Raw genomic sequence first — 16020 nt, 5'->3', positions numbered from 1 at the left:
GGTGAAGCCTCAAAGCTCATGTCCTTAGTGACACACTGCCTCGAACAAGGCCACACTTCCAAAACTTTCTCAAACAGTCCCACCATTTAATCATACTATCCTGGGGGAGGCATTCTCTCTCATTCAGACTACCACACAGGTGTGCCTTCTTCTTCTGAACATTCTGGTTCTCTGACTCCATACTTCTACTCGTAGCTAGCATCTTGGGCTGCCTTTGGAGTACTTACAGCAGAATAAAGTCAGTAAATAATTTTAGATGCATCTAAACACCTTCTTTGAGTAGTTCTTGGAGTTTTTCCTCAATTCAGCAGAAAAAGAAAATGGCCCAATTTTCTGCATACATGATGAGGTCCAAGTGCATTTTAGGTGAGTTTACGTTCCTTTTCTAGCAACCTAAAAAATATGACACATACAAAGATCAGTGAGTAATCAAGGCAATAAATAACCTATGGGCCAAAATCAGAACCCCTTTTTCATAAACGTATAGGCCAAATCTAAGAGTGATCTAACATTTTTTAAGCATGGTTAAGGTGATAAAAATAAAAATAAAAAATACTCCAAGAGAAGAATACTATTTGAGACACATGAAAACTATATGAAATTCAAATTGTAGTGTCCATAAATAAAGTTTTATTGGAACACAGCCATGCTCATTCATTTACATACTGTCTATGGTGTTTTTCGATAAACGCCACAGTTGAGTGATTGTGACAGAGACCGTATGGGCTGCAAAGCCTAAAATATTTACTCTCTGGCCCCTCACTGAAAATTGCAGACCTATGGGCTCTGAAATCAGACTGTATTCAAATCATTCCTTGCCATTTTTAGTAACTGTGATCTCCTGGAAAATGTACGTGATCTCTCATTGCATCCACTGTAGCAGTCATAAAACAGAATGAAGCAGCATCTGTCGGTGCAAAGCATGCAGCGACAGTGAGTTACTTCCTCGTTCTTTTCCAGACTCCATACAAAATAGAAGATAATGGTGTCAACATGGGATTTCTAACTAAGAGAAGAATATGATGGGAAATATCATGAGTTTTCCGATGGCACTCCATGCAGAATTGTAGGCATTAATAGGAACTGCTCAAGAGAAATCTAGATAATATAGAGGGACATCGATGATACCATCATTTCACCTAGGAGCTGTCCATCTAATGAGGAAGCAAACTGCAAGCGCAGGAAATGGAAATATCACTAGAAATATGTCTCTAACAGAAAGAAAGAAAGAAAGAAAGAAAGAAAGAGAGAGAGAGAGAGAGAGAGAAAGAAAGAAAGAAAGAAAGAAAGAAAGAAAGAAAGAAAGAAAGAAAGAAAGGAAAGAAAGAGAGAGAGAGAAAGAAAGAAAGAAAGAGGGAAAGAGAGAGAGGAAGAAGGGAGGGAGGAAGGGATGGAGGGAAGGAGGGAGGGAAGGGAAGGGAAGGAGGGAAGGAAAAAGTAGAGCTTTCCCTATTTCATTAGAAACTCAGTAAACTGATGTATTAATAAAGTATTGTGTCTGGTAGCAGCCCTGAGATGAACTCATCTTACAGATCTGCTATCCTTTTCCTTAGCATGGATATCCTTCCCCGTGCTACCTTATCCCAGTATTCATTAGTTCTACTCATGCCAGAAAACAATGACTGACTGGTACATTATAAATCGGCTGCTTTATTCTTACACCACTGATTATACTCTAGAAATTTCCCAAGACACTCTACATGGAAGACGTGGTCAGTACATGAACTGAAAAACTCTTAGGGTGTCTTGCTGGAATGTTGCCAAATACAGACTTTCCCCGGAAGACACACATGATCATTCCATGAACCTGGAGGCCCATTATTCATGGCCCTTGTATGAGTGTGTACGGAAGAGTCAATTCTCCACTGGAACATGTGTTCCTGGAGCTTTGTCTTTGGTACTAAGTGGTGGATCTCGGGTGTCTTTCTTCCAACCTTCCTACCAAGAATTAAAGGCTAATCTTCCCATTTTCATCAGACATTCTACTGTTGACAAGCTTTGTCTCTGATAGTGCAAACTCCTTAGATGACACTTCGACCCTTCCAGGGCCTGACCCATTTCTCACTCTAGTTTTCTCATTACTACGTTTTCGTTCTTTCCATTTTAATCTCTTGATCTATTGCAATTTGTCTCTTCTCCATCTGTGAACCAAAAATAACAACAAAGACTACTTTAAATAGAAATTAAAATCCAAGAAACAGTTTTAAATTCTAACACATTAAGCAACAATACATGACTAAGGGGTAAATTCATTCCCTTTGACATAGTTTCACCCCTCTGCAGCATGGCGTTCAGCTCTTTAATGCTGAAAGGCTGGGCCTGAGATGACTCTGACAATGCCCAATTCCTCAAAATGTTTTTGGCATGTCAAAATAAAAACATCTGTAAAGCATCCTTCGAATCCCTTGATGAATTTATTCGCTACTAAGGTAAGGAACTATTCACTGTTATAGTCCAAAGTTTCATTGTGCAATAGTGAATAAATTTGTTGAAGGTCTTCAATGGTCAAATTCTAAATAGAAGCTTTGTAGGGAGCTTGACTATGACTGCTCATCACATCTGCATCTCTGACAGAAGCAATCAATCAATTTCCCACACTAATATTCTACTCACTTTATAAAATGTTTATAGTCTCACATTTTCATTTAATCAAACATTTATTTTGTATCTAATTTTCACCAGGCGGGTATTGTGTTTCCTATAATAATATAAAAAACTGACATTTTTACTCTAATATAATACATCTTACTATATTATAAATGATAGCAGGAGTATAAATATTTCCTCTCTCAGTTTTCAGTCAAATGGTGTTTGGACATTGATAACAATACTGATTTTTTAAGTAATCAGCTATTTCACCAAGCATAGAAAAGTAAGGGTACAGTCTCTCATCTTTGAATCTATAGTTCTTAAGCAGTATTTTGTGCATAGTCGATGTTAGACTTAGAAAGATTAAGTATTTAGACAACTGGCAAATTAGAAGCGGGGGGGGGGGGGTAACACATCTTTGAACAAACTGTATGTTATGCTCGCAATCTGCCATTACCAAACTTCATAACTAAAGATCACATACAGTTCAGCCTATGCTTATTATATAAGTTTTTTATCTTGTTATTATTGACAAATTACTTTGTCTTCAAAATTCAAGATTCCCAGTGCCTGAGTTAGCGTTATCAATAGATGAACCATTGCTTGTTCTACATAAACCTCTGTTCCTGCAGCCGCAAGCTAGACTCTGTTGGGAACTCAAGTGACGGTTCAAGCTGGTCCTTCGGAATTGTGGGCATATCTTTTCTGTATCCTAATTGGTGCACACATAAAGATTTGTGGAACATATCTTAACTCCATCATATTGATCTGCCTCTCGGGGTTATTATGATGGAGCCAAATCTTACTACATCTTCAAGAATAGCATTCTATGTTTCACCGTCAGGTTTCTAGCTAACACTTCCACTGGCTTTTGATCTAATGTAATTTCTTTTTCCTTTTATAGCAATCATCTTGCGTGCTTAAAAGAGCGGTAGAATGTCTAGGGAGCAACATTTTAAGTAAATGAAGGCCCTTATTAGAAATAAAAACAACTGTGTCAATCTAGTTGATACATGGGCTGCCCTTCTGGGTAGGCTCATAATTCATTTCTTTAAAAGAACGATTTTATGTTCCTGTATCCTGGCATTTACAAGGACATTAGATGTAGATGTGAATTTGCATATCAAAAATTAACACAAATCTAAGCTTATTTCATTGTTAGTTTACTTTAATCAACTATATAGAATTCATATTTTGGAGGAAAAGTCTGCAACTTACTAGAACCCCAGCTCCCATAAAACAAATGCTTCTCTCTGTACTCTGGAAGACTCGATGTGATTTGAAGGGAGTAACTTATTCTTAAGTGTTTAGTGAAAACAAATTACATACTTCTTAGTCTCAAAGAATTGTCCTTCCTCCTCGCAAAGTTTAATCTATCTGTGTTCTTAATAGCCTTCTCTTTTATTTGTTTTTCCTACCGCTTCCTTATCTTCCAACTCTCTTTGTCCAAAGAAACTCCTTTTTCTCTCACAACTTTACGCACAGCTCTCATTTTATAAATTCTTCCTTTAACTTTATTGGCAATCTTGATGAGTACCATTTCTTAACTCCTTTTCACTTCCAGATTCAAACGCAAACTGATCTGAAGGTCCTCATTCTTGTTTGTCTGTCATCTTAATTTATCTTGCATTATCCTTCCAAAATTATACACTTGAGATTCACCACTGAGGTATTCTCTTAGTAATCAAATTTAAGTCCTTTATCAGCCTGTGTCTCTCCCCTCCTTTCTGGAATTGCTGCTTTCATTAAGTATCTTCAACCCTTTGGTATGCATTCTAATTTTTCTTGCTAGTAGGTTTTAACTCTTTTCCCATAATTTAAGTACTCGGAGTACCTTTTTAGAAAGTCAAATCAAGCTGGTAATTGTTTTTCCTTTTACTACAACCCCCTGAAAAGTGTTTTTTTTTGAAATTTTATTTTCTGTTGTTCCTTTTTTGAGATGAGTTTTCACTTTGTAATTCTGGCAGACCTCCTAGGGAGCCATGTTCTCTCCCTCCTGAATGCTGGTGATAGAGTCCAATGCGTCAATCCTAGCTAACTGTTTCATTTCCACCTCAGTTTAGGTTCAAATTTTCTGAAAAGTGTTTTTATAGAGTTTTTGTCCTTTCAGGCCCTACAGGTGGTGGTGGTGGGGTGAGTGGGGGAGTTGGGGGAGATAAGGGATTCACAGAAGGGATTTGGACAAGGGGAAAAAATCAGAACATGATCTGACCAGAAGGAAGTTGGATCACCTCAAAGCAGATGGGCATAGCTCAATCTATGATTCCAAGCAGTAGTGTCCTATACCTGGGAGAATAAGTTGAATTGAGGGAGGGCATCTCTAAGGGCAGCTGTGTTCTGAGTACTGGGGCTCAGGAACAGCATCACATATTCAAGATGAAACATTGAAGAAAGACAGAGGCACCCTTCCACTCCCAACCAAGTCCCTGCCCCCAGTGGTCTAGTCCAAAATCAGTTCAGGAGTCTCTTATAACCACATAGGAGGGGGAAAGCTTGGGAACATCCAATAATAACTGTAGTTGGAATTTCTGCCAGACAAGACCAGGCAGGTAAGAAATCAGAGCAGATTAAATTTCATTTAGAGATAAATATATTTAATCTTAGGGCAAATTTAAAGCTGAGAATTTATGTTTCCTGCCTCAACCTCACTCCTGCATTTCAGCTCTGATTGCAGAATCTACGCTTTTCTCTGGAATGCTGCAAGATAAATCACTTATCTTATTATAGGGATACATTTTAGGTTATAAATAGCACTGCAAAGAACATACGTATGACCATGTCTTTCTCTTAGATTATTTCCACAAGATAAATTTCTAGAATTGGGCTCATTGGGTCAGATTCAGTCAAGAGGTAGAATTTCAGTAAAGGACCTACTGAGACACGTAGGTCATTGATTGTATTTAAAAACCTACTTGGGAATATTTTAGGACAGAACTCTCTGCTGCCCTTGCATCTGGTTTTATTCTTACACTGTTTCAAAAACACCAGCCAATTTTTAAAAAAAAATGCAATACTGTTTCTCTTCTTTAAGATTTATTTATTTTATTTATATGAGTACACTTTACCTGTCTTCACACACACACCAGCTGTCTTCAGACACACCAGAAGAGGACATCCGATCCCATTACAGATGGTTGTGGTTACTGGGAATTGAACTCAGGACCTCTGGAACAGCAATCTTAACTGCTGAGCCACCTCTCCAGCCCACATCTGGCAATCTTATTCCCTTAAACCTGTATGACTCTACTTCTAAGTTTGCTCACTTACTGATGCCTATAAGGAATGAGAACTAGTCTACACATTACAAAATACTGCACATTATCCCTAGTGTATACCTAACTGATACTCAAGGAAAGCATCTCTCATCCTCCTTAAGGAAATCTGAGTTCAATGCCTGGATTTCTTGTGGTAAGAGAAGAGAACCAACCTTAACCAGCTGTTCCTTGACTATTAAATATCTTCTATAGACACACACACACAAACACACACACACACACACACACACACACACACACACACACACACATGCTTGTGCACCCATGTCCTGTGATGTGAGGGATTGTACTTGTGTTTTAATAACCTTGAAGTAGTACTGATATATCTATCCATCTCTTAAAGTCTCATTGGGAAACCTATTCCATTATCTCATTCTTCACAGTGTCTTACATAGACAACTATGAGTTAGCTCTCAGAGTGCGTGGGTAACTAAACTATCATTCGTCCTTTTCCTACATGGTCACAAACTCTAGGATGCAACCTTGTGACGATATCAGGCTCACTGAATTGTCAGTTGCTTGCCTTGCCTCCCGCCTTCCTTTGCTCTACTCTACTACATGACATGAGACTACTCATAGCAAACCCAACTACTTAATTTGACTGTTTTGTTAGATGTGCGGGGTAGCAAACATGGGTTGTATGGTTCCGTCACTGGGCAGAGGAGCATGCATGAGCTGACAATTCATAAGGACAGTGAGTAAGTAAGAGTAAAGGTTCAAACTTAGATAGAGGATGTTTGCTGTTTACAAGGTGATGTTAAGGACTGTTATATCCTTGTCATAGATCCAAAAACCATATAAACATAAAGAGTTCAGAATAACAAGGATCCCTGTTTCTAGAATGAATTCAGGACAGAAAAGATGCATGATTCTAGTTTTAATTTAACTTTCGACTTCATGATATCCAGTCACTTTCTCTGCATTATTTTCCACACATTAAAAAAGAAAAAGAGCTGGGGGCTGCAATAATGATGCACCTGATAAGAGCACTTCCCTTCCAATGGACCTGGGTTTGATTCCCTGCACCCACATGAGTGGCTCAAAAATATCTGTAACTCCAGTTTCGGGGAGATCTGATGCCCTCTTCTGACCTCAAAGAGCACTACACGCGTATGCTACATTGATATGATGTAGACAAAATACCTGCACACATATAATTAAAGTAAATAAATCTTTTTTAAAAAAAGATAAAAACTAAGTTCTCTGGGAACAACCCCCAAAGGCATAAGCCATTGTGATCCTGGACTGCAGAGTTTTCTCCACCGCTGTGATACTTGAGCCTCAGCTTGAGTATCAGTTTCTTCTCCAACAAATGACAGTATGAAAATCACCCCAATTATCATTACAGGGAGGAAAGCACCTAAAACGAAGCAGCCCATAAATACTGCAGCTTAAATGCTAACCAGCTTTGTGGAGCTTGTTGGAGATGAATGACTATTTTCAGATTGTATTTCAGCCATTTATATTAAAATGCTACATCAGTGCAAAATAACAGAGATGCTGTAAGCCGCCACACAGCTGCTCACTTCCCTGTCAGAAGCTGTTCCCTTTCTGAGGTAATCTGGTTAAGAGGCAACTTGCCACCTTAAAGGATACTGGTGAGGGAAAAACAAAAGAGAATCTGGGTATGTGGCTAAGGAAAAGACAATGAATGTGACACACAGACACAGACTGACAGGCTTAACAATTACTGCAGGGAACAGATCAGGGTAAAAGCCACGGAGATGTAGTGGCTCAGACATGAGCTTAGTAATTATAAAATTCTTCAAGATCAACGTTGTTGAATTTTCAGCAATAATAGTAGTTTAATGCCAAGTACTACCAGTAAAAGTTTGAAGAAAAGTGTCTCATGTGTAAAACTTGATTCTTGATATTACTCCTTTTAGAATTATTTCTAAACACTTTACTATTGATGTTCAGAGCTGGGGCTTTACCCCACGTGTCTGTTACATGGGACACAATGTAATGTTTCCCCAGGACATAATCTGTATGGTTTTCCACACAGGTAACGATTCCTGAAGCTACTCTTTGGGCAATTCAAGTATCTTTCTGCCTCCTAAACTCAGTGTGACCTGAATTCTTCTCCCAAGACAGATTATTTGAATCCTATGCCAAATGCATTCACTCAACTACACAGGGTCAAGGCCTTGGCTGATTTTTAATTTTCATACTCAGTGGGGTTTTTTCTTGCTATTCCTTTCAAGGCCCTTTCAGTTGTTCCTCTTGGTCCCATTCTCTTACAGAAAACCCTAAATATTGCATGCTGTGATTGAAGTTCATAAGCCTGGTCTCTAGTTTCCAGAAGGTAGACCCAGACAGAGTGTCCTGGCTTGATTTTCACCTGCCAACGAGTAAATACAGTGCACCAGGTCTGTGTGTTATCACCAGCATGTAGCGGCAGGTCAGAAAAATCTTCAAATAAATAAAATGGTCTTCCTACCAGTAGTGTCTACAATTTAAGAAAAGATAAACTAAAACTATGTCAAATGCTGTAAATAGCAAGGATAAATGTTTTGTCAAATTTTTCTTGTGGGAAAGTGTGTCCATATGTGTGCAAGAGAGCAAAGAGAGATAGTGAGTCATTCTCCACTGTCTTCACGGCAGCCTTATTTATAATAGCCAGAAGCTGGATAGAACCCAGAAGCCCTTCAACAGAGCAATGGATACAGAAAATGTGGTACATCTACACAATGGAGTACTACTCAGCTATTCAAAACAATGGCTTCATGAAATTCCCAGGCAAATGGATGGAACTTGAAAATATCATCCTGAGTGAGGTAACCCAGTCACAAAAGACCGTACATGGTATATACTCACTGATAAGTGGATATTAGTAAAAACAGAAAAGAAAAAAGGGAAAAAAGCTCAGCATACCCACCATACAACTGGCAGACCATATGAAACCCAAGAAGAAGGAAAAAACCACACCAAAGTGTTGATGCTACAGTACTACTCAGAAGGGGGGAGAAAATAACCTCAGGAAGTAGAGGGAGAGGGGGATCTGGGAGGGAAAGAGGAGGGAGAGAGAGAGGGGGACACCTGTTCAGATACAGGAGGAGATGGGGGAGAAGTACAGAGGGTCGGGAATTTGAAAGTAGGTGTGTAGCAGTGAGGGAGGAGGAACTGGGGCTAGCCATTAGAAAGTCCCAGATGCCAGGTACCCAAGAGGTTCCCAGACCCAACAGGGAGGAAATTAGCTGAAATACTCAACAAAGGGGAAAGAGAACCTCTAGAGACCATATCCAGGAGATAGGCATGGCCCACAGTTCAAGGATGGGGCTGCCCACCCACCTCAAAAATATTAATTCAGAATTCCTCCTGTCAAAAGGAAATGCAGGGATAAAGAATGGAGCAGAGACTGAAGGAAAGGCCATCCAGAGACTGCCCCACCTAGGGATCCATCCCATCCGCAGACGCCAAACCCAGACACTATTGCTAATGCCAAGAAGCACTTGCTGACAGGAGACTGGTATAGCTGTCCCCTGATAGGCCAGAGCCTGACCAATACAGATGCGGATGCATGCAGCCAAACATCTGACTGAGAGTGGGGACCCCAATGGAGAAGTTAATGTAAGGGCTGAAGGTGCTGAAGGGGTTTGCAATCCCATAGGAAGAACAATGATATCAACCGAACAGACCCCAAAGTCCCCAGAGGCTAAACCACCAACCAAACAGTACACATAGGGGACCCATGACTCCAGCTGGATATGTAGCAGAGAATTGCCTTATGTGGTATCACTGGGAGGGGAGCCCCTTGTTCCTGTGGGGGCTCGATGATCCAGGGTAGAGGAATGGTAAGGTGCTGAGGCAAGAGTGGGTGGGTGGGGGAGCACCTTCATAGAGGCAGAGGGAGGGGGAACAAGATAGGGGGTTTGTGGAGAGGAAACTGGGAAAGGGGATAACATTTGAAATGTCAATAAATAAAATAACCAAATTTAAAAAAGAGTTTTCTGACTGAAACCTACAGCTTTATAAAAACATTAAAAAAAACCACTGCAAAAACAATTTTAAGGTCTTTCCATTTACAAATTATATGATTTTGTTCTGGGTACTTACATTTTTAAATACATAGATCAGGTCCATAGCTTTCTTACTGTTTCTGCCAGACTCTCCTCCTTTCCAACCATTACAGACTCTTTGTCACATTGATCCTGTTTGGAAGAAGGTGTCATACTTGTTTTTATTTGCATTACTATTACTATTTTTGTTGGTGCTGTTTGCTGTTGGTTGTGTGAGCATAATTTGGGAAGCATACATGTATGCATTGACTGGGGGAATTAAAGGAACTCTGTCCTCTCCCTCCATCTTTACATGGATTTGTGGGTTGGAAGTCAGGCCACCAAGCTTGTGTCCCTAGTATTTGATCTTGTCGAGCCATCTTGCTGGCCCAGAAACAACCATTTATTTTATAATGACATTGTCACCATTCTTAGTCTAACCTGTTCTGTATCCTAAACCTCTTCTGTATTCCAATCAATTCCAACCTCTGAATTACAATCAAATGATCAAATGTATCTACTTATCACACATTTGAATGGGTGGAAACATATGAATGTATGTTTTCCAACTACTGTCCTTAAAATTTGCTCCATATATCTGCTTATATCTCTTTTCCTATTATCCAAATTTATTTTTTCAGTAAAACTAATTTTTCAACCTCAGCTAAAGCTTGTTGAAATTTTTGTCATTATTATTTTGATAACAATTAATTTAACTATAACTGAAAGCTTTAACATGCATTCTTACATACAAATAATGCAAATTTCATTTTATTGTAAATTACCTAAATAAAATCTTGCTAATAACACCTTTACTTGCTTTAATGATGACTTGGTACTTATTTTGGTTAAATAGTGGCCAGTGGTACTAAGTTCAATTATTCAAACTAAATTCTAAGGTTAAGGAATTTTTAAGACTAATAAAAATATGATTGGTTAAAGTATTGTAGAAATTAGAGATCCTGGGAACTGTGACTCATTTTTACTATTTATTATCAGGAAGGAAAATAAACAGGGAAACTAAAATGGCCATACTGGACCAAACTGGCCTTCTTGGAAGCTGGTCCAACCTGTTTCCCATGAGTTTGATTATATTAATGCTTTTCTTTTTCCTCCGGCACATTGCAAACATCTTCTTGAGTCCTCATCAGTCTCTCTGAATCATCGCTGTCAAATTGATGGCAAGCTAGCCTGACATTGAACAGCAGAGGGAGACCATGACAAAGAGGCCATAGAGGGCCACAGCGAGGGGCAGAACACGTTGGCTCCTGGATCAGCATAAGGTTTAAAGTAAAATGAGCAAAATCGATGGGAACCAAGACTTTGTCTTGTTGGCAATAGAAGCTTGGCTCAGTGAGTTGACATATGCTATAATTCCAGCACTCAGGAGGCTGGAGATAGAGGATCTCAAGTTCAAGACCAGCCTGGGCAGCACAGCAAGACCCGGTCACACACAAACAAGCCAGAAGAAGCTAGTTGAATAGTAGTTACCATTGGAGTGCAACTGAAATATTTTCATCTTTCCAGCATTCTCTAAAGCTACTACTTACCTCTTATTATTTAAAATAATCACAGGGGGAATGAGAACAATACGGCCTTATGTCTTCCCTCTATCTTTGTACAGAAAGACCATCTTGGAAGACTTTCCAACTTTTGTCTCTTATGGTTATAAACTCCATTATCATCTTATTGCATAAAAATAACATATAAATGTTATAGACCATAAAGCTTTGAAGTGTGGTTGTAAATTATGTAAGCGTATCTGTACATATACATATTCATGCTGCGATGCATTTGAATGATGAAAAGTACTCGTTGCTCCATTGCCGCAATGCTTTCTTTCTACAACACATTCTGGAGATACCAGCGTTGTCCCCTCTCTGTCCAGATGACTAATGTGAGGAGGTAACTTTGGAAATTACATTGCTATGTCATCATCCATATTGCGATTGTGGATAAAATTGATTAGAATAATATTGAAACTCCCCCCCAAGGGACTCTACAATTATAAGTCAAGTCTCAAATGGAAAAGGCTTCTTGAAAAGTTGGCAGATGTCTTAATGAATATGAAGCATTATAGTAATATATTAGGGCAATTTGTTCATTATTGACAAGCAGATCGCTAAACTATATAAATTACTGGATGAGACAGGCAGAATTACTTTTCTTTCAGTGAATGGTTAATCAAATATTATTCTTAAATGTTCATTTGTTTAACTTTTTGATTTGCATGTTAGAAGACAAATGGTGGCCCTATATATTTAGAGTTGCGTGTTGACCTTGAATGTGGCAGATCTAAATACTTGAATTTATATCAAATAGGAACCAAAGGCAACCATACAATTGGCATCTACTGTACCGACCCAGGGTAGACCATATAAAAACAACAGGATTTTGTATTTCCCCTAATAAACCCATTTATCTGACATTCCTGCTTTCCCCTTCTCTGTTTTTTTTTTTTTAAACAGCCTTTCATAAAAGAACGGCATTGAAATAAATCACGGAGGAGCAGATAGAGCTGTTTAACGAATAAAGTAATTATGTCTCCCCATTCCACCGAGCCAGGGGTTTGTAAATGATTTAAAAGTTTGTTTCTGCATTTGTTTCCAAGGACCTGACCAAGCACAGAAGCTCCATGTACATCAGCAACCAGGACAAATTTATTCTAATAGATTTTTACTCCAGGAACAAGATTCTTTCTGTTTCATATTGCACATGAATATTAAATAAACTACCTGCTGGCAACTACACAATATTTTAGTCCCTAATTTTAAAAGTACACTGTATTTTAATACCTATTTTTAAACAGATATCAATTTTTATGGAGCAGTACATGAGTTGTTGATGGATAAACCACCCAAGCATGGTTAAAGAGAGCCGAATCTCCAGCTGGTACCAGACCCATTTAATTGTATCTCCTGACCTCACCTCACCTGAGCTGCATTAAAATCATAATACAGTTCAAGTGTAAAAATGATATACTGTTTGTTCGCCCTGTTTATAGAGGGGTGAACATACAGTTAAATTCATATGTTTAAAATTAGTGTAGTCGTTTGAAAAGGTTGAGTTAGAGCAAACTGCCTCTCAGCGTTTTCTCTGCCCTTTTTCTACTTAAATGACGAAGCCTCTATAGCCAGATGAGTGAAGCTGTTAAGAAAGTTGTAGCAGCTTTTCCTGATACCAAGAAGATTGCTGCCCTCCATCCAACAGGGAGGCTCTCAAGCATCGTGTAATAATGGATCAGTACATTAACAAATGTATTCTGCTGGCAATAGGCATGGACTTCTGCATGTTCTTAATCATTTATCAATGTGTTGTTATTTTGAAATGGCTCAAACAGCAGCCCCTGAGTTTATATGTTAGGGTGATATACCCTTGTGGTGATTTTTTTTTCATACATTACAGTGTTTAGGTGTTTCTCTTTTATGAGCTGGGATCTGGGTTATTTTCAACAACGTTGCTGCTAAAGCCAGAAACAACATGATCTTATGCTGTTTTCCAAACCTAAAGTAAAAATATTGAAAGTCACCATTGCTTCTGTATTTGATATGAAGAAATGCTTGCCCTGTTCACATTACAAGTTATACTATGTGCAAGCTTTCCACACATCAGGTGGATTTGGTACTCCTTCCCACAAAATGAACTGGAGAGTGTAGGTTCCTAGGAGTGAGCACCAAATCTCTGTCCCTCTCTAAAAGAAAGCGGATTCCAAGTAGCAAATATAAAACAAACCCACAAATGCACCAACAAATCCATTATTTTGGAGTTTCTACAACAACCTTGCCAAATGAAAAGGTCTATGTCCCCATTGAACGAAGGAGAAGCAGAACCAGAATTTGAAGATGCATCTCATCCTGGAATCCATGTTTTGCAATGCTGTAGTGATAACCTAGTCACAATGCATATTAGTCACTGTTTTCTAAAATAATATAAGCATGTACATGCAGGAAATTAATAGGGGAACTGGCTTATATGAGAACAAAAACTGTGATATCCTACAGTAGGGTATGTGGATGTGTGAGCAGCAGAGACGTCAACAGTGAGGCTCTGTTCAAGTCAATGAACTTTATACTTAGGGGACACCAGTGCAAGTCATGGACTTTAAAAGCTAGGGAAATCCTGACATTGAAGAGCAAGAGAATATGAGTGTCCTAGCCCCATAGCAGAGGCAAAACTTGCCTTCCCTTTATTATCCAGAACCTAAGTAATTGGTTGGTGCTCGTCCACATTGGCTAAGGCTGGTCATCTAGTCTAGGTCTTGTAATTTAAATAATTGATCCTTTCCAAAAATACCCTTATAAATACCCCCGGAAATACTACCTTATCAGCTACCTACTATTCTTTAACACAGTCAAGTTAATGTTCAAAGTTAGACACCAAAAGTCTACTGTTTGCCAAGCTGGTGCTTGCATGCATGTGCGCGCACACACACAAACCCTTAAATCATCCTAATTTCCAACTAAGATATAACAAATCATAACTGTACAGATCTGTACAAACAAAACCATACTAATCTCTTCCCTAAAAGAGGACATAGTGCCCCAAGGAATTTAATTGTTCTCCCAATATCCCATATCTTGAATTCTATACTTAATATATCTTCTGCTTAATGATAAGGAAATAAGAGAGGAAATAAAACAGTTAGTTGCTTTCTCTGTTGATATTCACATACAAGGAAAATAGGGGGAGGGGCTCAATGGTGGATCCCTAGACAAAGGTCCTCTTGGTAGTCAGAAACTGCCTCTCATCAAAATATTATCACTTCCTTGGTCTGTTAACTCAAAGACTCCAAGTAACTGAGAAGTGGTCTTAGCTTCCAATTCAATAGACTCATTTTTGGAATGCCTGGTATGCATTGCTCCCTGCATAACGAAAGCCAAATCCCACTGAATTATGGGAACAGAAATAGAGAGTTAACTAGTGGTTCAGGAAAAATAAAGATGAGTGGTGGCATCCCCTTTCTTATTCTGAATTCTCAGACACACCGATTTTACTGGACTTTGTTCTGTTTTGTTTTGCTGGGAAGAATCCCTCTGAGACACTACTCTGTTTCTTCTATTGTGCATTGCAGTCAGATGACAGCAATTTCACCTGATATTCTGGCAAAAAACAAAATGTGGCTCTGTTTCAAACATGGCAAAAACAAAAACAACCATGCCCTGAGCCCCTACAAAGATCTATCCACCTTCTCCAAATCTCTTTCTCAATTCTCCTATCATGTTCCTTCCAATTACCTAACCATCTAGCCAAACCATTAGTTAACACAAGGAATCAGTGTGTAATCACACATAACATTTCTTGTTTAAATCAAAGCCTACAATCAAGGGAATCAATCATCTTAAGTTCTGCACACTGAGAATCTTCTTTGTCACTGATCTTCAAGGAACAGGGCTAACTGCACACCTTTTTCGGTTATGCCTACTTTTTATGCAGCGTGATCTACAAAACAGGCCCTTGTCTTTTCTTCTTTAGTAGACTGAAAATAGAAGCTGGAGGTGCAGTCTGGAGGACAGAAAACAGTATAGACACAGAAACTGTAGGCATCCCAACCACTTCTTTCTAGAATACTGGGTTCCAATCTGGACCAGTAACTGCCCACCCCAACCCCACCCCCATCCCACAATATAACTTAGGACTTCCTCAGTCAAGGAAATGGTGAAGTGTTGCTGGTAATCCCAGCTTTATGGGGGTGATATTCTTTGTTAGGTCCATTCATTCAAGTGCCAATGTCCTCTGGAAAAACTCATCCCCGAAAAATAATGCTTAACCTACTTTGTGTTCGTCCCTTAGTCTTAACAAGTAAATATGTAGAATTAACAACTGAGCTGTGATGTGTATCAGAACTTCTTCATGGGCCTTGTAAGCTGTCCTTACCTTGATTTCTGAAAGAACATCTTAACTGGGTTACAATTTGCACTAGGAACTGCCCATCTCCACACCCCACAATCCTGCAACTTGTTTTCTACAAACTAAGACTGACTGCATCTCCTCAGTCAATCTGTGGAGGGCATACTTCTATACTTTGTCTTATAAGATGCCTTACTATCTTTCTTCTCCCCACAGCTCATCTTTCCTCTCCAACACTTCTTTCTAATCCTTCTTTCCAGTCTTGCTGAAGTTTTGGTAGATTTGGTAGATTCTGGAGCTTTGGAACACAG

General features: G+C 39.0%; 1 long non-coding RNA gene across 1 annotated transcript; it reads right to left on the bottom strand.

Moving 5' to 3' along the window:
* Positions 1 to 245: 245 nt before the first annotated feature.
* Positions 246 to 15428, bottom strand: LOC120101440 (uncharacterized). Its single transcript, XR_005502005.2, has 3 exons — positions 15285 to 15428; positions 9921 to 10015; positions 246 to 393 (listed from the first exon to the last, which is right to left on the bottom strand). It is a non-coding gene; the product is annotated as an uncharacterized LOC120101440 (long non-coding RNA).
* Positions 15429 to 16020: the final 592 nt, after the last annotated feature.

The sequence above is a fragment of the Rattus norvegicus genome, chromosome 3 (assembly GCF_036323735.1).
Source record: "Rattus norvegicus strain BN/NHsdMcwi chromosome 3, GRCr8, whole genome shotgun sequence".
Classification (NCBI taxonomy): Eukaryota; Metazoa; Chordata; class Mammalia; order Rodentia; family Muridae; genus Rattus; species Rattus norvegicus.
This window is presented reverse-complemented; position numbering and strand designations above follow the sequence as displayed.